General features: G+C 38.9%; 1 protein-coding gene and 1 long non-coding RNA gene across 3 annotated transcripts in view; one reads left to right on the top strand and one right to left on the bottom strand.

Annotated features, from left to right (window-relative positions):
* Pde4b (phosphodiesterase 4B) overlaps positions 1 to 25,309 on the bottom strand; it is a 604,839-nt gene that overhangs the window by 259,589 nt on the left and 319,941 nt on the right. The gene's annotated exons all lie outside the window — the stretch shown is intronic.
* Positions 6,354 to 12,754, top strand: LOC143442399 (uncharacterized). The gene is made up of 4 exons (XR_013110564.1): positions 6,354 to 6,610; positions 7,880 to 8,000; positions 12,052 to 12,175; positions 12,350 to 12,754. It is a non-coding gene; the product is annotated as an uncharacterized LOC143442399 (long non-coding RNA).

A 25,309-nucleotide genomic window follows, 5' to 3' on the forward strand; every position in this document is an offset into this window, starting at 1 on the left:
TAAACAGTTTCTCATGAAGAACAGATCAGTGTACATAAGGAGTGATACCCTGGCAAAGGTACATATTTTTGTTCATATCCATCTCTATCTCTATCTCTTTATGTCTATCACTGTCTCTCTCTGTCTCTGTATCTCTCTCTCTCTCTCTCTCTCTCTCTCTCTCTCTCTCTCTCTCTGTGTGTGTGTGTGTGTGTCCAATGCTATATTTTTATTGATTTTCAGTTTGTTGAGGAGATAAAGGAGAAATGGTCAAAGGGTGATTTCACAGTATGTCTGTACCCTGGACTTTTTCTAAGTAATATATAAGACATATACATATGTATTAGTATAAACACACACATACACACACACACACACACACACACACACACACACACACACACACACAGCATGCTTTTAATGCCCTTGTTAAAAAGGAAATAACTGCCATTGTGACAAAAGATTATAGTACTTTAATATTTGAATTATAGTTCGAACTCTAAGATGTGTTCAAATGTGTTCTATCTTAGGAAGTGATTTTTGAGAAGGGAATGAAATATTACTGGGTTTTTACTGAAGAATGCTTCCTACTGACACTCCTGTGGACTACTGTGAAGCTTCATCTAGCTTGTGAACCATTGCAACACCCACCTTTTAAAGATTGCAGAGCATTGCTGGAGCCTTGTTTTGATTGATTACTTGGAATCAATAAAACACCAATGGCCTTGAGCTCAAGTTCCTAAAATGTCACAAAGCCTGAATATTTACTACATGTGGGATAGACACAGCTCTAGGTTGTCATGTTCTGAGTGTACTTTACAATACTATGCAGAGTCAACCAGAAATTTCAGTGCTTGGAGACTTTGCTGTGTTGGCTTAAAGAAAATGACACCATTTTAATTTTCAAATAAGCCATTCTTCAGGCCAAATGTTTGAGAAGTTAAGAGCACAAAAGACCCAGGTTTGTTGTATGTCATGTGGACAAAGTCACTGAAATTTCTGGAGAGGAGTATGTTTCAAGTCATACAATTACTACACACATACATGCACACATATTAGTTTAAGTATTTGATGAGTACTTGTTATGGGCTAAGTGCTAGTCTAAGTATATTTGTACATATAGATACATCTGTCTATACCATCTATACCTCATATCTGAATCCACATGTTAGTTAGCAAGACTGGAAAAAATCTATCTCTCAGAGCTCACATTCCATTTTACTGTAGTAAGTAATATGAAAAGTGTGGAAACATGCATAAATAAAATATAAAAGCCATTCTGTAGACTCTGTCTTGGTTAGAGTCAGTCATGCCTTTTTCTATCCATGTCTATCTAAAGGGCCTCCCTCACACTCAGCCCCCAGAGATGTGGAGTACAAATGGTACCTCCTCTGTGAAGCCTCTAGCTCTCTGTGGGGTTCCAAGGAGCTTTAGGCACAGCTCTTCTGTGGCCTTTCTCCAGTCATCATCTTGGCAGGTATCTGTGTCACTCACTAGAGTACAAAGAGCTCATAGACATGTATATGTCAAGGATGGATCCTCACTGAGTGGTCCATCATTGAGACCACTGACCACAAGCATGAGAGAGGAGCAATCTCAATATGTCAGTTAGTGAAGAAATGCAGTTTCTAGCATAAAGGAAAGGGTAATTAACTGTGAGGGTCTCTGTGACTAGGATACTTCTTTGCATACCACCTTCACTGAATCATTAATGAATTTAAGTAATATTTAGCTCAAAGTTGAGCTAATTTGCATGAAATACTTTAGTACTGCTTGCCTAAATCTGATGTGACAGTCACGACAAAAATTCACTTTTAGTTATTTTCACAAAATCCAATAAAGTGATAAATAAAGTGATCCATTGATGAATACATTTTATGGCTTGATTGCCTTTTAAAATGCTTAATTTCATCTATGATATCATTTGCATCAGTAGAGCATAGGCAAAATGTTTACTTCCTCCAACCTCTGAGAAAATTAAATTTAAGTGCTATCCTAAATAGGGGGTTTTAGCCCTCAGACTGACAATGATCAGCCCAAAGTACTTACTCCACGAGGCTGTATTTCAGGCAGGAGTGGTCAAAAAGTGGATGGACCTGCAGCCTTTAACCAGCACTGAGAGCAAGACCTGAAAGGCCTGTGACTCTATAGGCAGAGCTCTCAAAATCACTCTCAAATTTGCTAATGCTTTGCCAGTTGACCTCCAGTCTTGAGATCTTTGTTACAATCAGCTTGAGGAACTTTGCCCTTATTGATTCAACTATGCAACAAAGAGGAAGCTGTATCTCTGACTGGGAGGAAGGTCTTAAGAGCAAGCTAACATCCCTTTCTGCAGTCAGCTCTGAAGATAATTTCCTGAGCCATCTGTTTTAACTAGCTTAGAAGTCCTAGGTACCTTTCAGACTGAATAAGAACAAATTCCTTCTTGCTCTTTTGTCTGCTGAGAAAAAGTCTTTTGCATGACTCTTCAAAGAGATAATCTTATAGGGTTTGTTTTTCTGTCCCCAATTCAGAACAAGTGCATTCATACTTCTTTCTTAGGCCTGCCCCCAACCAACCCTTCACAACACTCAGCTCTAGGCAGAGCAGAATGATAGATGGTTGATGTAAGTGTGCATTCTGCTTAAGTAGGCTATGGGAAATTCCGTTAAATAGCAAAAGAAGAAAATAGAAATGTAGTTCTTCAAGCATCCTGTGCACTTTCATTTGCCATGGAAGCAGGATTGTAGACACTTCTTTCTGCTTCTTTCGTGAATGGCTAATATCTCAGGAGGAGGATACTATCTACAGCACCAAAAAAAAAATCATCTTGGGTGTCTACAAATAAATTAACTCTTAGTTGAAATGAATTTTATTCTGTCTGTATCTACTAGCAAAAGACAGTGCATTCAGATTATATGAATATTCAGAATTTACTGTCTTTTCTCTTCATCACAGGATCCTAGCTTCAGATAGTTTTCTTTTCTCTACTGTTGCTGAGGTTGTTAGAGCAAAGGGTTATTTCTGAGCTACAGAAAAGGTGCACTTTACAACAGAACTATACACAGAATTATAACCTAATAGTTGTCAGAATTGGCTTCTGCACGGTTTGATCATTAGCTTCTGCTTAGAGTTGAGCAGTGGCAAATACATTTTGTCAGGTTCCATGGATTTTCTCTTAGTTTAGAGAACAAATATTTACTCATTTCTGGTACTGTCAACAAATTAGTAACTTAGTTCCTTATGTGGATGGCTATTGTGTTCAGTTAATCTTATCATCTGATCTATTGGATATTCTAAGAGTAGGTGCAACCCACTTTAAGGTGTAGCACAGAACAAAGGAGTTGACTATGAAATAAACAAATGGTGTGCACTGCACTGTGCACATGACTCTTGTTACAGAAGGATTCCTTCTGAGATCTCTTTAAAGTCTTGTACCTGTACAGCATTAGAATGATTGTTTACATAGAATTAACTGATGTGGGTGTAACTGAAAAGGGAAAATCGTAGTGTTATTTGTCATTTGAACTTGTTATTAGTTGTAGTTCAACAGAAAAAAATTACATAGAATAGCTTTAAAAGCTATGTAAGTCAAATGGGTTCAACTTGAATAAGTTCACCCCACTCTTAAGGGGTTATATGAAAAGAGACCAGTCACTAAGTGTAGAAAGTTGACAAAGTTTCTTATGTAAGTTTCTAAACCTTCCACTGTCAAAATTTGAAAATATTTTACCACTTTTAATTCAGCATAATAATTGTGATCCCGTTTCCAACCTCAAAGATTACACCTCAAAGATTACAGAGAAAGGCAAGCAGACTCTTGTGGGCTTAGCAGCACATGTCTAAATTTTGCCCTGTTAAAATAGAACACAACTCTATTTCTTTGGAAGAACCCCTGGCTTCCATAGAAACCACCTTAACTAGCCTCCGCCTCCAGACTGGTGTCTCATTGAGCTGCATCCATTCCTGCCTGAATACACTTGTGGGCTCCTCATGGCTCTCAGAACTAAGCTGAAGCTATTGTGAGGTTCAACCAGCTTGGTCTGCCTTTTCGTTGTTGCCTCCAGCAATCCCTCCCCTCTTGTGGCTTGGGACAGTGGGAGATCAGTATTCCATACACCCTACACCCCCTGAGTGAATCTGGCTCTGCTATATCGTGACTGGAAGGAAGGTCAGTCTTGCAATTTTCCATTTGCCTATAGCTTACTTATCCATCAATATTCTGGTAATAAGTCACTTCTTTTATGACCCTATTGGAGTCAGGCTCATCTGTGTTGCCAAGGCAAAGCATGCATACATGAATTACTGTTGTAACAGTATTATAGTAGCTCATTTATTTTTGGGTTCATCCTATCAGATAGCTATACAACTTTCATTTCCAGAAACCCAACATAGTAGCTGATAAATAATATGTGCTCAACAAACATGTATTGGAAAGATGAGTAAATCAACCATTTTGAGGGATAAGTGAAAAATTTTAAAAGTTGAATCGCCTAGTACATTATAGCTAAAAAGACAAGTATTTTCAGCAGTGTTAACCAACTTACAAATAATGTTACCTAGACAAAACAGGGAATCACTAGTCTACACTGAGTTCCTTGGACCGAATTCTGCAGTAAGTACTTTGACATCTCATTTAAACACCACAGTCAGATGCATCATACCCAAATTATTCTAATATGAGTTTGCATTTGGTGTGCTTCATTTGTACCAGGACATGCAATGACAGTTCCCATCAACCCCCAATCTTCACAACACTTTAAGGCAAGCCCTGGTAGCTCATTTACATCCAAGAAAACTGGAGTCCTCCCCCGCCCAAGCTCATACATCTGACAAACAAGGAACTTGACTTTCCAGCTTTATGGATGGGGTTCATCTTGTCTCATTGGAACAAGATCACGCTCTCCAAATGCGACTCCCATTCACCTTCCAAAAGCATTTTATCCCCAAAGAGGATTTGTGTTCAAAGAAAGCTTAATTCAACCTTTCTCTTCTTAAAATACATCCACTTCTTAGAAGTAATAATTATATTGTTCACACAGCACTGTTCTAAAAAACAGAAACACCGCTAGAAGTCAAAGAGCTGCATTCTGCCCCTTGCCACTGCTTTGGGGTCATTGCTTCAGTGAAACACATGACAACCTTAAACTAACATAAAGGAGATAAATAACATAACAGAGATGGAAGCAGGTTGATAGTATGTTACGTTCTTTGGACATGATACTGTGCTAAGTACTTCTATATCTCATTTAAAGACCATGGTCAGACACCCAGGTTACAGTGGGAGGAAAATAATTCATGTTTTTTTGATTCAATTAAGCAAATTCCTCTTTTAAAGCCAACATTGGGGGAGGGGGGGGAGATAATAAAAGTTCTCAGTTCCTTTTCCTTGCATGTCTTCTAAATGCTAAAAAACATATAATGTTATCAGGAAAATTGCGGTTGGACATAGGAGGACTAATTATGTTCAAAATGAGGAATCGGAGTGCTGTGATTTCTGTATTTGCTCATTAATGTTGCTGAAAGTGAATGCAGTATGAGTCCCCTACTAGGTACTGTGTAGTCATTATGCCGACCATCCTTTCTGTCCTTTAGAACCTCTATACGCAATGCTCAGGCTTAAAATGCATCTACAAACTCCATTGGAATACATGAATCTGGAATTGTTTAACAGCACAAATCATTCCTGCCAAACTAACAAGTATCTGCTTGGTTCTGGTCTGTAATATTTTTGTCCCTCGTCCACCTGTAATTTCATATTTCTTAAAGTCATTAGCCCTGAAAATGGAGTCGCAGTTCAGAGATAACAGATTTTTTTTTTAAACAGTGAAAACAAATTTAAGTCTCTTTTATAGCTCAGGGGTACGAGATTAGAGGTTGGCTGAGGCACAATAGTAGAATGGTTTGCCTAGCATGTGTGAAGCCCTAGGTTTCATCCCTGGTACTGCCAAAATAAATAAACAAAAAAAGTACAAGATTAGAAACATAATCCATGAACCACATAAAATATGTATTTAGGCATGGTTTTAAAAATCTTCACAGTTTTATAATAACTGCGCATTACCTTCTTTGTAAAAGTTTAATAGACGAAAGATTTTCAAATAAAGTCTTATTTTAAAGTTCAAGAAAAAATAATATTCACAAATTTCTCTCTGGCTTGAATAAGCGGATTACTTGTAATTATATTATATAAAAACTCCACTCAATTTATTCTATATTTCTAAAATTTAAAAAAGCAGTCAGAAAGAAAAGAACTTTTACTATCTGATAAAAGTAATAGAACTTTCACTATGCTCCAAACATTGTATAATCTTACAAAGCTCACATTGCCCCTAAGCGTCTGCTTATTTGAAATTTCTCATTACTCGTGTTTAAGCGTGAAGCCACCTCCCAGTTCTGCTTGTGAAGTGTCAGATCAGGTTGTGGCTACAGCAACACCTACCATATCCACGAGTGTCGCCTGGGAGGAGGCAAGTCGTTCACGTGCAACATCCTGAACCGGTACACTGTCAGCCCACCGCTCAGCAACTTAGCTCATCTCCATGCGTTTCTCTGTATTCTTGCTGCCAGAGTTTCTACGGAGCTCTTTGTCCGTTCATTTTTCTTTCTGATGGCATGCCACTCTCCATTGCGGAGTAGAGATCATTCCAATGTGAGTAGCAATGACTTAGCAATCGACACACGAGGTTGCAGAGGACCATGGCAAGTAGCTTCCTTTAGAAATCAGATGAGAAAATTGACGTGCAGCCAAATCAGCATGAGAGCTTCCCGTGGGGTGTGTAGCACTGCGTGCAGTTTACCTCAGAGAGGCAAAGAATTTGAGTAGCCAAAACTGCAGAAAACCACCCCTTTAAACAGTCTTCATTTTGTCCCTTGTTCTGTATTTTCTCTTCCATCCCTGGTGATATGTCAGCCTATTTGGGGATTTTCTTTTAGCCGAAGTTCACTGTGCTCACATTAATCAAATGAACTCTCTTCTCTTTCCACCCTTTGCATTGCATTTTGAGCTATTGAACCTCCTGTCTGACTCGTTCTGCATTGTTTAGCCCATTCAGTACACGATGAGAGAACACCTAACACACAGGGGTCAGATTTCCTGACATATGTTAGAACTACAGCCACGGAGAAACCCTGGAGAGATTTTTAAGTCCTTTTCATTGCAGAGGATTATGGAGCAAAGAAAATGTCTGTGTTACACAAAGAAATAACAGTGAGACTGAAATAATGAATTCAACTTTCAGGCTTCGGTGGGCTCTCCTGACTGCTCTCAGCATGCCGGTGTGCATTTAAACTTCCACTCTGGCCCAGGAAGCTTGGTCTCTCAGTAGATGCAATGATCTTTCAAGGCACAGGATCACCATTAACTCAGCACAGCAGGAAGGGATTCAAAGACCCTTAGATTGCCCCAGGGAACTAAGGTGATAAATATACCCAAAAGACATTCAACAGGGAGGACAGGGGTGCCAGCATTCTGGCTCCCGGGTAAAATATGGTTATTACTTTTACTAGCAACAGCAATCTTCAGTCAAATGAAAAGGTAGGCTTATGTGGTGTCACCTTGGTCTTTTGCTTTGAGCTTTATTCTTATTTATCAACATTTTTCATCCCGATAATGGGGTATTTTAGCTGGATCCAAGTTCCTGGAAGGGTTACTTGGTTTATTTCAGGTTTACTTCCACTTCCTTGCTTTCTCTCCCTCATTATGCTCCAGAGAAACTGATCTTAGGAACAAATTCATTTTTTTTCTTTGTGTGATGGCAACAACTGGCATGCATGCATGTGTGTGTGTGTGTGTGTGTGTGTATGTATGCATGTATGTGTGTATGTATGTGTGTATGTATGTATGTGAGAAGGTCTATACTAGACCTTTCGGTCTTTGCTAACTGGACTTTGCTCTTGTGTTCTTCCACTATGCTTTCAGAATGACATCCAGAAAACTGATTAAAAACATAGATCACAGACTATCTATCAGTCAGAATGCTGCAGTTCGTCTCCACTATGTTCAAAATCAGAACCAAAGTCCTGAGAAGCTCAAGTTCCAGGTATGATCAGCTCTCTGTTCCCTCTCTCACATGCTCAACCAGGGGCTTTCGCTGTTCCTATATCATGCCAGGAATTCTTCTGCTTCCGAAAAACTTCAGTGGCCATTCTTCTAACTATTTTTTAAAGGGTCTTCTCAGCAAGGTGTCATGGCACACATTTATAATCTCAGAATTTGTGCATCGGAAGCTGGAGGATTTGAAGAGAGTTATAGGCCAGTTTACGCTATAATGTGAGATCTAGTGTCATAAAGCCCATCAGCAACAAACTTGCCCAAACGAGAGAAAGGTCATTGATCCTGTAAGGATGTCAACTCCTTACAGAGGCTGTGCCTGGCCTTCCTGCTTCTGTGTTCTGCTCTTGGCTGTGTTCATCCCTCGCAGTCTCTGTCACTAAAGTACAACTTAATATTCATCACATTTGTATCATTGCACAGGGACACTTCAAAAGATAGAGACTATATCAGCCTTTCTCTGCTTAACTGGCAGGGTCTACTTTATTGTCTAGTATAATGTAGGTGCTCAATAAATGTTTGCTGAAAAATTATTCATAAATTAAGATGAATGCCAGTCCACAGGTTTAGGGGTAACAAGAACAGAAGACAGTCGGCTTAATTTGTGGTTAAATGCAAATGATAGTTTTTGTGTGTGTGAAAACAATATGTCGGGCCAGGATAACTTGTGTGTCCAGGATAATGTGCACCTGCATGCATGTGAGGGACAGAGAATAATGTCAGAGGTCTTCTGAAAAAAAAAATTTTTTTTTGAGGAAAAGGTTTCTCACTAAACCTGGAGTCATCATTTTGTCAATATGACTAGCCAGTGAGTTCCAGGGATCCACTTGTCTCTTTATGCCACTGTGTGTCGATTTTACATAGATGGATGCTGAGATTCAAATCCAGGTCCCCATACTTGTGCAACATGCACTGTACCAACAACGCCATCTTCCCTGTCCCAGAATAACTCTTGTAGGGAAGGCTTTATATTCTCTGGTGGTAAGGGAATCAATCCACATGACTATTGAGCAATAGTCAATGGGAAGGAAGAAGACACCAGTGACTGAGGTTCTGGTAACTTACCTGATGGCAAGGTGACTTCTGAATGCTACTAATGGATTGTTTTTGGGTGAGTAAAGAGAGATAAGTTTACAAAAGCTACCTGGGAATCTCTGACAAGAAATTTTTAAAGATGAAACATGGCTAATTCATTATGTCATTCACTCTATCTCATTTTTGCAGTCACAGTGACAAACTAAGATTTTACTCTTGAAAAGAGGGTAAAGAAAAAGAAAATATAACCTTATTTTCTTTTGCAGTTTAAAGGGATTAACAAAAAATCCTGTGTTCCTTTTATTTTAAATACCTTAAGATATAGTTTACTTGCCAAGCAATACACCTTATAAAGTGTCCAATTACAGTAAAAATATAATTGTGCACTGGTCACCACTATCAAATTTCTTAATATTGTCCTCAGCCCTAAAGATATCAAGTTTTTATCCATCGTTACCTACACCTCCTTGTAATCACTATTAATAATCTTTCTGTCTCAGTGCTTTGCCTATCCTAAACAGATCACATATATTAAAGCATACAGTATGCATATATACTATAGATCATACATGTATATGTCACACATATTGTCTATTTACAACATTGTTATAATGGTTAATTTTAATTGTCAACTTGACACAATCAAAAATAGCCTTGGAAGAGTCTCAATGAAAGCTTATTTATATGGTATTGGCCTGTGGGTTTGTCTACCTTAATTAAACTTATTAATGTGGGAAGACTCAGCCTACTGTGAGCAGTACCATTCCCTATGCAGGGGCACTGAACTATACAACAGTAGAGAAATTCAGCTGAGCACAAGTATGGAAGCACACACACATATGTGTTCATTACTGTCTGTTCTTAACTGTGAACATACATACAGTTCCTGGCTAGACTTCCCCATAACAATGAACTCTAACCTGGAAGTGAAAACCAGAGAAAAGTACTTTCTCCCATGAGTTCGTTTTTGCCAGGATATTTTATCACAGCCACAGAAATAAAACTAGGACAATTGTCCATGTGGTTTCTCTCTCAACATAGAGCTTCACTCACATTGTAGTATGCATAAGAGTTTCATTGCTTTTTATTATGAAAAGTATCTTATGTGGATACACCTCATTTTGTTTATGTTGACTGTCATTGGACTTGCATCAGTTTTTAAAGCTATTATTGATGAATAACATTTTTATAATATCACTCATGTATAAGTATCTATACAAATGCACACTTTCATGCTTGCTTAATGAAATTTTAGAATGAAGTCACAAGGTTGTATCATAATTTGTCTAATATTTTGAAGAACTGTTACTTTCCCAACCACAATGGGAGTTCTAATTTCTCAGTCTCTTCTCTACCATTTGTTAGTGTCTGCCATTTTAACGCTAGACACTAGAGGGGGTGTAGAGTGGTCAGCTCATTGTGGTTTTGGTTTGCATAGCCCAGATAGTAACATCCAGCACATTTTGTTGGGTGTTAGCCATGTATATATCATTTGGAGAAATGGAGATTCAAATTTTCTCCTGAAAGCCTGGGGTGTAGCTAAGTGATAGAACCCTGGCCTAATTGGTACAAGACTGTTAGGATGATCCATAACACAGTAAGATAAAGAAACAGAAACCCCAAAGAAAACAAATATGTATTTATTCTCTTGTTTTAAAAACCTCGGTGATGTAGAGTCTTACTGCTGTGTTGTAACAGTTGCTGGTATATTCTGAATGTAGAGTCTTACTGCTGTGTTGTAACAGTTGCTGGTATATTCTGAAAGGAAGATCCTTCACAGATACATGCTTTATACATATTTTCTCCCATTCTTTGAGTTACCTTTTCAGTTGGATTTTTAAAAATTATTTATTTATTTATTTTAAACTCCAGACTTTATTCTACCTCAGCCGTCCACCCTCCGACTGTTCCACATCTCATGCCTCCTCCCCAACCCTCTGTCTCCACGAGGATGTCTCCACTCCATATTGCCCACCCAACCAGACCTCTAAACTCCCTGGGGCCTCCAATCTCTTGAAAGTTAGGTGCATCTTCTATGACTGAACCCAGACCTGGCAGTCCTCTGCTGAATATGTGTTAGTGGCTTCATATCAGCTGGTGTATGCTGCCTGGTTGGTGGTCCAGTATTTGAGAGATCTCAGGGGTCCAGGTTAATTGAGACTGCTGGTCCTCCTACAGGGTTGCCCTCTTCCTCAGCTTCTTCCAGCCTTTCCCTAATTCAACCACAGGGGTCAGCAGCTTCTGTCCATTGGTTGGGTGCAAATATCTGCATCTGACTCTTTCAGCTGCTTGTTGGGTCTTTCAGAAGGCAGTCATGATAGGTTTCTTTTTTTTTTGAGCGCTCCATAGCCTCAGTAATAGTGTCAGGTCTTGGGACCTCCCCTTGAGCTGGATTCCACTTTGGGAGTTGTTTTTAAAAAATCTGTTTTTGTCTTTTTAGTTATAAGATAATGTTCTTAGATGTAAAGAAAATTTATAATTTTTTTATTTTAGTTAAGTCTAGTTGATCTTTCTTTTTTAATTATATATTTGGATGCTTTTCCACTTAACACTTTTAGAACATTTTTTAAACAGTGTTTACAATATAGAAGCTTTGCATGTTCACAAAAATTTTATTTTGAAGTACTTTATTCTCCTTGGTGTCACTGTTAACATAGTTACTTTCTTAATTTAATTTTCAAGTTGGACATTACTGATGTAAAATGACTTACATTTGATTTTAAGTGTTGATCTTATTTTTGCTTTTATCTTGCTCAGCTTATTTGTACTTTTATTTATTTTCTGGTATGTGTGGAGGAGGTTGTATGCATTCCTTGGTATCTCCAATGAGTTCTTTAACAGGGAAACTGATTTAGTTTAATTTGTGCAACTGAAGAAAAATGTCCTTTGAGTTTCTTGAGAGAAATCCACTGACTCTCCAGTGTCAGTCTTGGCAAAGTGAATGACCTCTGACTTGCATCTCTCATTAAATTAAATTAAATGTTTTTGTTCTCATTTTAAAACAGAAACTGAACCTAAGGAGGAAGCTCACGGATTTTTATGGCTGCAGTTAATTATCATGGCAATGACTCAAACATGAGTCTGAGAGGTGAAGCTTCTACCTGGGTATCTCCTTGTCAGCTGTTACATGTGAGCATTGACTGCTGTTTCTTGTGTAGTAAACCCCACTGCCTATAACAGTGGTTCTTGGTTCCTTCCAAAGCAATAGTGGAGAATCCTCAGGCTTAGGGAAAGGTTACATACAGGAGAACTTTATTTCAGGTTTGCATCTACAAATGGTTCTTTTGGGCTTTTCTGTTCCAGCAGGTTCTATGCATGGATCTTGGATTCCAGCTTGGTTGCCCCTCAGCAACCAACAGCCTTTCCTGAACAAGCAGTTCCACTGATTGGTGATTGCAGTACCTATTGAACTACAAGGTTTAGGTCACCAAACTTTTAACTCACTAATGTTAAATGACATCCTAGAGCTGATTTCTCTCTAACAAATTTTAAGTGTTTAAACATGACTTTAGGAGCTAGAGAGATGGCTCAGTGGTTAAGGCACTGGCTGCTTTTTCAGAAGTTCTGAGTTCAATTCCCAGCAACCACATAGTGGCTCATAACCATCTGCAATGGGATCCAATGCCATCTTCTGGTGTGTCTGAAGATAGTGACAGTATACTTGTATACATTAAATAAATAAATAAATAAATAAATAAATAAATAAATCTTTTTTAAGAACATGACTTAATTGGATGGAATATATTACAATAAATGTTGTGCTTCTGAACAAAATCCGATTATTTGGTTTGGCTTCCAAGCCATCTCCTTTAATGAGCATCTCTTTAATATGAAAAATCAGGATCTGTGCCATTTTCCTTATGAATAATAAAAGCAACAATAATGCTGATGGTGACCATTATAGAATTTTATCCAAGCAAACAAGCAATTAAAAATAGAATTATTAACTCTAATTTTAGAGTTTTCAAAAGATTTTCTTGCATGTCGTTACATTTAGCTGCCCCCACAAGCTTGTGATAAATGTATATGTATTTCCTTTGTATGATTAAGGGAACTGATGTTCAGGCAAAACAGTTTCAACAAATCCCGCCGAATCAGTTATTATGCCTGGTATCACAGTTCTCTGGGATGTTAGTGACCTGTAAGCCTTACCTACTGGTTGAAGCACCTTTTGAGATAGTATTGTTATTTGTATTTTGCACATGAGTCTTACAGTGGATTTGTCTTACACAGTGTTCAACACTGTAGAAAGTAAAAAGCAGGGAAGAAGTAAGGAAGACAGTGTCCGCTCAGTTAAGGAGATGGTAGACGACCTGTGCCTACTGACAATGAGACAACTGACTTCAGATTAGGTTGGGTTGGATCTTCTGTTTATTATAAACATAATAGCTAGATCATTGACTATTAATCCTAACAATTCACAATCCTTAATTCTCTCCTTGGTTTAGTTAATGCCCTCATCACCTCACCCACATACTATGAACAGAGGAGTCAGTACAGACTGTAAGCAAATGGAGATTTGTAGTTATGGAAAAGTGGAAAGTTACTTGGCTACTCAAAGCCTGATGCATCTTCTAATAGAGTTTATTTAGATTTGTTAAATTCAGTAACTAGTTCCAAATGATTGTACTGTAGAGTTGGAGATGCTCCACTCTCCATATGCCACACGTTGTTAGGCTATCTTTGTGTGCAGTGTGTGTGTGTATGTGTGTGTGTGTGTGTGTGTACGTGTGTGTGTTAGGCAAGGAGATCGAAGGGCATTAGAATGGCAAAAATTAAAGTAGACAAGCAAACAATCCCTCAGCACCTAACATCCCTGTAAAATTGCAAGCTTGTCCCTGAGTGTTATTTTTCCAATATGGATAAAGTCAAGAGGCAGAAAACCCACAAAGCATCCCAGGAATGACCTCACAGTCAAAACTTTCATTGAATATTTGGAGTGTCCAGAGACATTCACGCACCAGCTATGAACAGGACACATCTTCATCAGTCAAGAGCACTTGGATTAAGATAAGAGTCTTTTGATGAGTGCCTGCCATGCATGAGTGTGATATGGCCATTGGTAAGTACCGAGGGTTTTATACAGATTCTCATAGACCATAACAAGTTTATAATTTTGTTGCTATCAACTCTGTTTCAGAGACAATGGAATCAGATATCCAAAAGATTAAGTCATGTGCTTAAGGTCACAAAGCTAGTGAATTTGAAAGTCTGTCTAGTCCAGATGTGCTTACCCATAAATCACTGATGCTTTACACTGCCAGAAGTCTGAGTAGGAGAGTGGTGGATTAGTGGCTGAATTAAGAACAAGGCTGAGGCCAAGGCTAAGTCACTAAACTGCTTGGTCGTATATGTAAATGGTCATAGTCATGTGATACTTCATGCAGGGAAGCAAAATGTACATAGTAGTTACAGCATGACCTCTCTAGCTTTGGAGAGAAAATGAGTAATTTGCAGAAAAATACTTTGTAAATAGCAAAAGACTGTCTAAATAAGAACTTTAAAATATTAGAACTTGTACAGAAAAGAAATTCTAAAGGGATGAATTGATTTCTTATTCAAAGAATTGAGTGTTCAACCAGATACTCAGAAACAGTATTCTGATATTTTAGACTTGGGCAAGTATCCAAAAGCTCCCATCAGGGACAGTTTCCTGTATCTAGTTTAAGAACACATTCCATCAAAAACAAAAAGGCCATTCTCTCTCTCTCTCTCTCTCTCTCTCTCTCTCTCTCTCTCTGTCTCTGTCTCTGTCTCTCTCTCTCTCTCTCTCTCTCTCTCTCTCTCTCTCTCTCTCTCTCTCTCTCTCTGTGTGTGTGCACATGTGCATGAGTGTGTACATGCATGGCGGTACTCAGTGTGTATGCATGTATGTGCATGTGGTGTGCACTGTGCATGTGTGTGCACCCATGTGTGTGCTGGTTTTCAGATTTGCATAGCCATGGCTATTAATTGGCACTGGTTCTGAGTTCAAACCTGTCATCAATCCACGCCTTGATATGCTGTACACATTGTTCTGTACTAAGTGTGAAAGCAAGAGCGAGGCACTTATAATAACCTCTCTGAATGATGAGTTTCCAAGACTCAGGAGAGGATACTGTAATTTCAGAAGGGAAAGAGTCACAGTTTCATCTTCTAAAAGGCTGCTTGAGAATATTTTTTAATTCCTGCCTGACAGTGTGTGCATCCTTTAGGATGAGACTGTGATCTGGAAACAATAACATCCCAGAGTTGAAACAGAGCTGCTCTCCGTACTGCTGGAGGGCCACAAGCCAACTTGGCTCATCATGAAGTCTGACACAGGCACCCCCTCCTGATGTGCTTTGTTTTCATATTTAAATAAATCCTGGAGGCACAGTCGGTATAATTGGATCTTCAGAGGTACTAAGAATCAATTTGACATTAGAAAACTTTCCTGTAAAGAGAAGACCATCAGAGGCTATTGACTCGAACCTGGCCATTTTGCAAATACAGGAACTTATTCAGAGACCTGAGTGAGGCTGCTTGGACAGCGAGAAAATTCTCCCAGTTTTGTGGATGTGTTAGAAGGTTGTCCCCATTAAAAATGACACTAAGTAGATTGTGTCATATGTTTAACTCTACTTACTGAGTGCTAAATAAAATAATGGCAGCTCACTGGAGCAGAAAGGGAGTTACTGGAACTGCACAGACCTGAATTCAAATTTCATTTAGTTTCTTAATCGGTAACAGGTAATTTAATTTCTTGGGCTTTGATGTCTGCAACCGTAAAGCAAGGATATGATATACTGCACTATTTAAAGATCTTGAATTTGTGAGTGCCGAGCAACTAATTAAAATGGGCACAACTAAAACAGAGGAACTATTGGGTCCTATAATGAAGCCATTGTAATAAATGAAAGGGTAGATGCAGTGCCAACCTCAAGAAATACTGAATAGAAAGATTCAACAGTTCTGGGTCCCTATCTCTGCATTGTATCTAGTCTCTATATGTCAAGAAAGTTCTGCTAGTCCAGCTCTTTCACACCATAGTCGTGTTCTGTGCTCAGTCTCGTGATGAGAAGGAAAGATTCTTCCCTGCTTTAATCTTCATTGTAAAAGCCCCATGTAACAGCTTTCGTTTGCTCATTGTTGGCAATGAGCATGTCAACTCTACTAGACAGCGGGTGGCAATTTCAAAATCCCTGTTAAAACCTGCAGTGTTTGGATAAGCCAGACCTCTTACCAGAGGGAAGGGTGGTGGTTATTAATGACTGAGATAACTACTATAGATACTATAGGTACCTACTGTAGTACCTACAGCACTATGAATCTACTATAGGTACCTACTATAGCACTATGAATCCACTATAGCACTATGAATCCACTATAGCACTATGAATCCACTATAGCACTATGAATCCACTGAATTCAGGAAGGCCATAATCAAAGAAGATGATTAGCCTAGGATGCCAGGCGTGCGTGCAGTAGAAACACAGCAGACCGCAGCTGCTTATTTGACTGCAACTTTCCCAAAGTAATTTTAAATGTGTATCAGGCAAGATACAGAGTATGCAAGTCTCTAAAGCAATCTGCATGGTGGCAAAGGTGACATCATGCAAGTGTGCTAGGGTTTGGGACACCAGGCAGGGTCCTTCCCATCACTGGAAACCTTGGCACTTTACAAGGGGATTGACCAAAAGAGCCTGAAAGTTCCTGTTTTCTCTTCTCATCTTTGTAATTTCACTAGGCCAAAGTGCAAAACACCAAGAATAGGTTCTAGAAAAAAAAACAAAAAACAAAACAAACAACAAAACAAACCTGATCTTTCATTAGAGAATGAATGAAGCCCATTGGATGGTTTGGTTTTTAAAATAATCACTCTGGAGAAATGACTGAAGAAGACAGGACAAAGGTGAGCAATCCAGTCAGTGAATATTTCAGAAGACAAGCCAGGTGTTAATGGGGCTTTGCCTTGGTGAGTAGAGGCAGTGTGGTAATCAGAAGTCAAATTCCAGGTGCATGTGCAAGGCAAAGCCTGTGGGAACTCACTGACTGAAGTTCCTAGCCCAAAGAAAAGACAGTGTTGAGAATAACATGAAAAGCATAGCCTCCATGTAATAAGTAGACTCTCACTTTACAGTAGAGTACTCCCGGGTCTTACTTCTGGGATATGAGCTTGAGGTCCTGGTCCACAGAGGGAAGATGCTACTGTGGTCACAGATTTGGGCTGAAGGGAAAAAATCGGGTTGAAGATATGATTCTGGCAGCCTTGGTTGACAGACAAGGTTGAAGTCCAGAGCTCAGAGACAGACAGGAAGTGAGTTGTGTACCCTATGTGTCTGGAATATTAGCATCCACTGGAACTGTTGGGCAATCAGTAGGGTGGGCTGTCTGAAGCTAAGGAGAAGAGGAACAACAGAATAGACAAGATGGTTGTCCCAACAATAATCTTGGTAAAAGAAGCAATGTCAGTGGAGCTATAAGCATGAAAATTGGGTTGAAAAGTGGAGACAGCAAATGGGCACAGGTTTTGGGCTTTATTGTAAACAAGGAGAGAGGCATGGGGGTTTATTTCATGAGAGATGTGGCATCTGAGGAGAATACTGAGAACAGAAACAGTCACAAAAACATATATTCAGAAGACAGAGATGCAGTGACACCTTAGGAACGAAGCATATAATAAATACAATAAATGTGTGTTGTCTATTCCAAAGGCTGTATAAGATCCAGGTGTTTAATACCATGAACTAAGTGAACACTCACTCTGGTCTTTCTCAAACTGCATCTCTCAAAGCATTGTGTCATGTCCCCATCTCAAATATCTATGATGACACCATACACATCCTGATGGCTTCTCATTTGAGTTCGGCTTATAATACTTGCATTGTCTTCCACAATAATAGCTATTGAGTTTGCAAAGTGAAGAAATTGTTGGTGTCCCAGTGAGCTCACCCATTTCAGTTCCTGTCACTTACTCATTCCGATGAAATCTGAAGCCAGATGAAAATGCAGATGCTCTTTGTGAATTCTGCTGAAAGGGTGTAGCAAATGCTCATCTGACAAAGGCAATGGTGGATCTTGAGACTCTCAAGGCATTGTCATCTACACAGGAACTTCAATGTGTCTCTTAAATGTATCTTCCCTCCATTCCATACTCCCATCTTTCCATATTCTTTCATACGCAAAGTCAAAGACATGTAATCTTATAAATGTCATGAATAGCAACGGTTACAGGAAACTGAGCAGGGGCAGGACACAAAGCCAGAGAAGTTAGTAACAGATACCTTTCTAGCAGCTTAGATGATAAATGCCTTTGGTAATAATAAACAGGGCATATCATAGTTTGATCCTTGCTTGGGAATGATTTCCTCTTGAGAAGGAAAACTAGCTGGTAGGTCAGTATTGAGGATGATTATGAGAAGTTGTTTCTGTAAGGGCAGAGTTGAGTCTTTCATGGTGGTAGTATCTTATATGGGATGAAAGGTTTCCCTCTAAAACTCTTGATGAAATTTAAGCTTCATAAATAAGACATTATTACATGAGACCAAGTGAGATCCTTAAAGGGGATTTGATTCTACCCTCATGAATGCAACTAATCTTTACTGTAACTATGTATCCATGTAACTAATGGATTTAACTATGTATCCATGCAACATGGATTAATGGGTTGTATTGAGAATGAATCTGCCACCAAAATCTTAGTTTCACTTGGTCTCTTCTCTTCATCATCATAAGATTCTATGTGCCCCGTCAAGACTCTCATCATCAAGACTCTACCAGATTTGGGTCAGAACCTTTAGGTAAAAACTACTTTTCATTATAATTTACCAAACATGTATTTTGTATTAGCAGTTAAAAACTTCACTGAGATGTCCAAAATGTGCCATGGTTCTTAGTATCTTGTAGCTTTTGTACATGTGTGTACATGTGTGTGTATGTACACACACACACAAACACACACACATGTGTACACACACATACACACACACACACAAATCCACTGTTGACAATGGATAGGCTGTCATGTAATTAGCTGTTGGCTATATTAAGGCCAATTAATGAATGTGTTGTTCAGTCCTAAATTAGTTTAAAAATATATTTGTAGAAATATTAAAATTAGTTGTCTATGAGCTATCTGTTTGGAAACAAATATGCTTAATGTTGAAATGGCTTGAGATGGTGGAATTTAGGAGTGTCTATGATGGGTCATATGAAATGGTGAGGAGGCACAAAGTGAGCATGGATGTGAAGTAGAAGGAACATGGAGGGCAGGCAGAGCAAGGAGAAGAAGAGTGGCTCTGTGGAGAGAAGAGGCATCACGAGAGACAGAGCTCCTCAGCAAGGGAATGCAACATGGGCGATAGTGGACTTGTGTTTCCTTGGCTTCTGTCTTGAGTTTAGCCCAGGTCTGGATGCATCTTGCAAACTTTAGCTCTGTAACTGGAGTAAACATCTTTGTTTTCTTTTGCAACCAGAAGGTACTAAGTGGGGAGGTGGGGCACATTTTAGCTGCATTTACTCACTTCTTCCTTAAAGCTAAGAGGAAAGAGTAGTGGATGGGAAGGAGACTGGGGAGTGAAAGGGGGAGGAGAAGCAGGGATATGGGAGGAGATACAGGAGTTGGTGATGAGGAGAGATAGAGGAGACTGGGGGTGGAGTGAGGAGTGGAGAGAGGCAGGGAGAAGAAAAGCAGGGGGAGGAGAGGAATGGGAAGAAGAGGAAGGGAAAGGAGTCTAAGATTTCATCACACAGAAGGAAAGATGAGCTGAGTAATTTTTCCTTTAGAAACAAAGTATGTGGTGCAGCCTTTAAACTTGCTGGCTACTGCAGCTTGCATGCTGTAGACACAAAATGAGCAGAAGAGCAAGTTTAATTCAAGAACTATTTTATGTTGATGAAACAAGTAGATGCCAACAGAGAGTAGAGTCTAGAACAACACCAGAGGCATCATGGCTTCTCTGAGGCCCCTTATCTTACACTCTTTATCTACTTACCAGTTCTCTTTCACCAAGCTGTTCCTCACATGTGTCCAGAGCTCATTCTACAAGAGCAGAGAGGCAATGGCAGACCCATGTCACAGAACTACTTGGATCCCCTCTTGCCCCTGCAAACCCATAAAGAACACCCTACTAAGTGGCGCTGTGGCAGATGTTGAGATCCTAAAGATGAAAGATGTTTTCTGTGAGACCTCAGTCTAGTGGCGAACAGTAAGCAGAAAATCAAGAAAGGATAAGAAGCTAAAATGTGTCAGGTACAGGTTTGCTATGGGGACCCTGAGGAGAAACCCCCTCCACCTTAGTCTGCAAGGGAGATTGATGTAGCTAAGTCTTAAAGGAGGAAAAAAGAAAGCAGAGAAAAAGAAAGCAGAGAAAGGATTTTGAAAGAGATCTCAGCACAGGTATTTGACATTTCTTCCAGATGAATTTTCTGATAGGTTAATTCTAAACCCAAATAATGAATTACCAGCATGGCATGCATCAGGCATCTTAGCAACTGAGCTATTTTTGGATCCACTGCCCTCCTTCATGCTCCTCACATCACGCCACACACGCTGCTCCCCCACAAGTCTTGTGAGGACAGAACTCTCAGCACCCTGAAAGCCACTGTCTGGCTAATGCAGTCTGTTGGTAGAAGTGTCTAGGTGGGGGGATGCTGACAGGGAGAGACTACACCTCTCTATCAGGAATTGACTCAGTCTCCAAATTCTAATGGACACCTACAGCTTGCTTATTTGCCTTCCCCACAAGACTGTGCTGTTTCAGAGAATGAGAAGCTTGTCTAATTGATCTTTGTATCCTGGGAAGCTGGCACAGTACCTGGCCAACTGAGGATAAAGATGGGTACACAAATGAGAATCTATCACCTGTGGGGAACAAAGATATTAAAAGCAAAGCAAACAAAAATAAATCATGAGGTTCGGGAGCAATTCAGAACATAGGGATGGGAACAGCAGCCACAAACATATTTAAGAATAATATAAAGCAAAGCCAGGAGACCTCATAGCCAACAACTGTGTCAGGGGTTCAAGGGACAGTGTCTGAATAGAAAACCATCCAGGTTTAGGAAGGTAAAGGACTCTTGTACAGGAAGACAGGAAGATAGAATACCTGGAACGGGGAGGCAAAAGTCCAGGATAGGGATGAAGGGCCCAGCATATCTATAGAAAGACAGGAAAAAGCAGGACTCTGAACAGAAGTAGCAACTAAGTGTAGGCATGAAAGCCTAAGAGAGGAGATGCACAGTGTGGTCAAGAGAAGCTAGATTTAAGTGTCAAAGAACCTTGTTAGAACTGTTATGTATCCATTTGGCTAGTCTACAGCATTCTCATAGTCACTCATCTGGATTGCTGCAAAACAGCTGCAGATGTGATTGACATCCTCTATCTGCTTTATTTAAGTAAGGAACATTGCCCTGAATAGTGTGCAGCAGCTCTTCTAGTCATATGAATAGCAAAGACAGGTTTCCAAAGAAGAGAAGGTTCTTCAAAATGGTAGCACCAATACCTTCCCCAGTTCCAAAATGATGACCTCACCTAGAAACTTCAGACTCAATTCCAGCCCAAGTTTCTAGTCTACCAGCTAGACTAGCCAGGTTTAAATTTGCTAGACCCCATGGCTCTATGAGACAAGTCCTTAAAACAATGTCATTTTACACACAGAGACACATAAACACAGACACACACAGACACACACACACAGACACACACACACACACACACACACACAGACAGAGACAGAGAGACAGACAGACACAGACAGAGAGACAGACAGACACAGACAGAGATAAAGACAGAGAGTCACAGAGAAACTGACTCATATTTGTTCTGTTTCTCTGGAAAATCCTGGGTGATATAGGTCTTAATATCATGCTTGAGTGTGCTACTAATGCTGTGGTCAATGCTGCCACTGTGCTTGTCCATCTTTGTCTTGTGACAAGTGAAGATAGGAAGCAGCAGATCTATTTCTGTCATTGGTAATCCCATAGTGCTCTTGAGTTTGCTGAAGTCTAAGAGATTTCAGTAAACATCCCTGGGAATTGCTTCCAGACACTGAAAACAAAGCTTGTTGCTGGAAAGCTTACAAAATGGATTTTCCCTTCCCCGGTATCAAGCAGTGATGCTGTGATCGCCAGAATTCCCAAACACAGCTCTGTCACATCTAAAACCTTCAAGTGTAATTACGTATCAAAACACAACAGAATTAGCTTTGTGTTTTCAGAAAGAGATGTCATCCAAATAGATTTTTATCATTTCATTTTTATAGCTACTTTGAGGTTTTTATGGTGCCTTTTCACGAGAGTTCAAAATGTGTTGCTGACATTATAATATTAATTTGTCATTCAGTAGCATCACCTACAATGAACATTTATCAGTGTTGCACCAGATGTTTTGAGAAATACAGAGAATCATGATAATATCTCAGCTATCCAAAATGAAGGGGAAAATCTCATTCTAGAAATCCCGTCTCTCCATTAATTCAGCAAATATTTATTACATGTGTACTGTGTGTCATGCACTCTGGAAGCTTTGGGATAAAGACATGAATCAAGTACAGTCCCTGCCATAAGTATTTATGATAGGCAAAGAATAGGAAGATAAACAAAAAAAGATCCAGGATGCTATTTATTCTTCTTTACTATGTACATTTGGAGCGTGAAAAGTCTGTATTGTGACAGTGGTACCAGATGTGAACCTTCAACCTTAGGTCAAACACACATGAAATCACCAGAAATCATGGAGCAAGAGTTTTATGCGCAAAGTTACGGAATGACAGACATCTTATCTTCTGGAACATTGGTTATAGGTACATTGTCAATCTTAACACTGCGCCTGCAGAAGAACACTGATTCCTATGGCTAGTTTGGCATGCATGGGGCCTATAGTGGGAAAGAAACAGTAAGAAACGCATCCGAGAGATTAAGCAAGTCTCACATTAAGAAGAGACGTGAATCTGACAGAGGGGACTCTAACAGACAGGCACTAGGGAGTCACTTCAGCTCCTGCTACCAAGGCTTCCTAAACTGCTTCTTAAAACCCAACAGTTGTGTTCTATTATACGCTATTGTTCTTTTTCTTGTACACTCTTGATCCACAAAACGCTCAGCAAAGAAAATCTCAGGACTGGGTGGTTTCACTGTTGAATTTTACCAACCTCTTAAAGGAAAATGAACACAAACCTGTATGAAAGCCTTCTGGAAAGTGAATGAAAAAATGAAAGCCTTTCCAACTCATTTAACAAAGCCAGCACCATTCTGAATCCACAGAGAAATATAGGCCAGTATCTACGGTGAACATAGATGAGAATGCCAGGATATTAAATTCATAATGTATAAAAACATGATATACCATGATTGAGAATAGGAAGTTGGTTTAATATTTAAAAGCCAACTGAAGTAATATGCTATATTAATAAAGATTTAAGAGAGCAGTTATCTCAGTAGATACAGACACAAGAAGCATATGTCAAGTTCCACATCCTTTTATGATAAGAAGAGCTAGCCTACTAGGACTACAGTAAAACTTGCCTAGCTTGATGAGGCATCTAGGGACCTGGGTTATAATTTAGAGGTAAGGCTATAGGTTCAGCTCCAAGAAGAGAGAGTAGGGGCGAGTAAAAGGAATCCCAGAACAACTTATAATACAACACTGGCTTATCTAGGCAAACGTATAGGCATAGGTGTAGGAATAGGTAAAGTTATAGGCATAGATATAAATGATAGAATTGAAAGTCTAGAAATCAACTCATGTATCCATGAACAACTGATGTGCTACAAAGGTGTCAAGACAATCCAATTGGATAAGTAACAGTCATTTCAATAAACGGTGTTGCGACTACTGGACACCTATGCATAGAAAATGTATCTTGCCGTGTAACACAAGAAAAATGATCTCAAAATGTGCACTATATCAAAACCTAAGCCATAAATATTAAACTCTTTAAAGAAAAGATAGGAATAAAGTTTCAAACCGTCGTGTTATTACAATTGTTTCTTACATATAACACTAAAAACATGAGTGGTAAAAAAAGAAATTAAAATACTGAGTCATAAATAAACAAGAAGCTAAATAATAGCAATAACCCAGAGGACGAAAGAAAATACATGTAAGTTATGTAACTGGTAATTGGATATAACTGTGTGAAAACTATACACTATAATTTGATAATTATAAAATTAAAATTATAATTATAAAATTTATATAAATATAAATTTATATTTAAATATAAATTATAATTTGATAACTATAAAACTATAATTTGATAATTAGAAGACAAATAAAACCACTTAAAAGTGGGGATTAATAGCTTTTTTTTTTTAAAAAAAAAGTATGTTGTAATGGCTATTAAACATAGAAAAAGATATCAACATTATTCAAGAAAGACATGCTTAAAAACCACAATAACAGGTCGCTTACACCCAGTGGGATGACAGAGATGCGTGAAATAGTAAAGCAACAAAAGGACTTGTTGGTGAAGATGTGGAAATACTAAGTATTAATTACTTTTCTGTGATATTTTAATTGTACAACCACTTTGACAAAGCTTGTCAATTCCTGAAAAGTCTTAATAGGGTTACCGTATGATGCATTCATGATAACTAGAATGCAGAAACAGCCCAGACACCTGCCAGCTGATAAGTGGATGGACCAAATGCATTACATTTATATGATGGAATACTGTTGGAGATTTTAGGAGTGGGCCTTGGAGATAACTGTGGAAGAAGGCTATCACAAGAGATCACATATTGTCTGATTTTTATTCCTGTGACACATCCAGAATAGGCAAGTTTATGGAAATAAAATGCAGATCAATGGTGCCTGGGACTTCTAGGCTGCACAGAGTGAGTACAGACACATTGTTTCCTTGCAGAATATAGAAATATTTTAATTTCAGAATCTCGTATTGCCTGCACAATTCTGTGAATAAACTAAAAATAGTTGATGTGGATACTTCATAAGGATACATCTCACCAGGGAAGTTGTAACCAATTATGTTAAGAATACACATTTGCTAGGCAGCAGAAAGTTAGGCATGAAAGTTGTTAAGGGAAATGGATTGTAGAAAGAAAAGAATTACAGAAAAAGTGCCCTGTGATCTTTTCTTGAAGAACAGAGATTTGGTTAACAAAGGACTATTTTACAGAAGATTCCACAGGAAGTTAGCAAATTACCATATTAATGATACCAGTGAAATGTAGTCTTCACAAGAGAAAGTATCTTTATTTTTATTCTATTGACTTGTGCAAGATTACCAAAGATTTAGTTTGGGGCATGATCAATAGAGCCTCAGATGTCGATAGATCATT

The sequence above is a fragment of the Arvicanthis niloticus genome, chromosome 5 (assembly GCF_011762505.2).
Source record: "Arvicanthis niloticus isolate mArvNil1 chromosome 5, mArvNil1.pat.X, whole genome shotgun sequence".
Classification (NCBI taxonomy): domain Eukaryota; kingdom Metazoa; phylum Chordata; class Mammalia; order Rodentia; family Muridae; genus Arvicanthis; species Arvicanthis niloticus.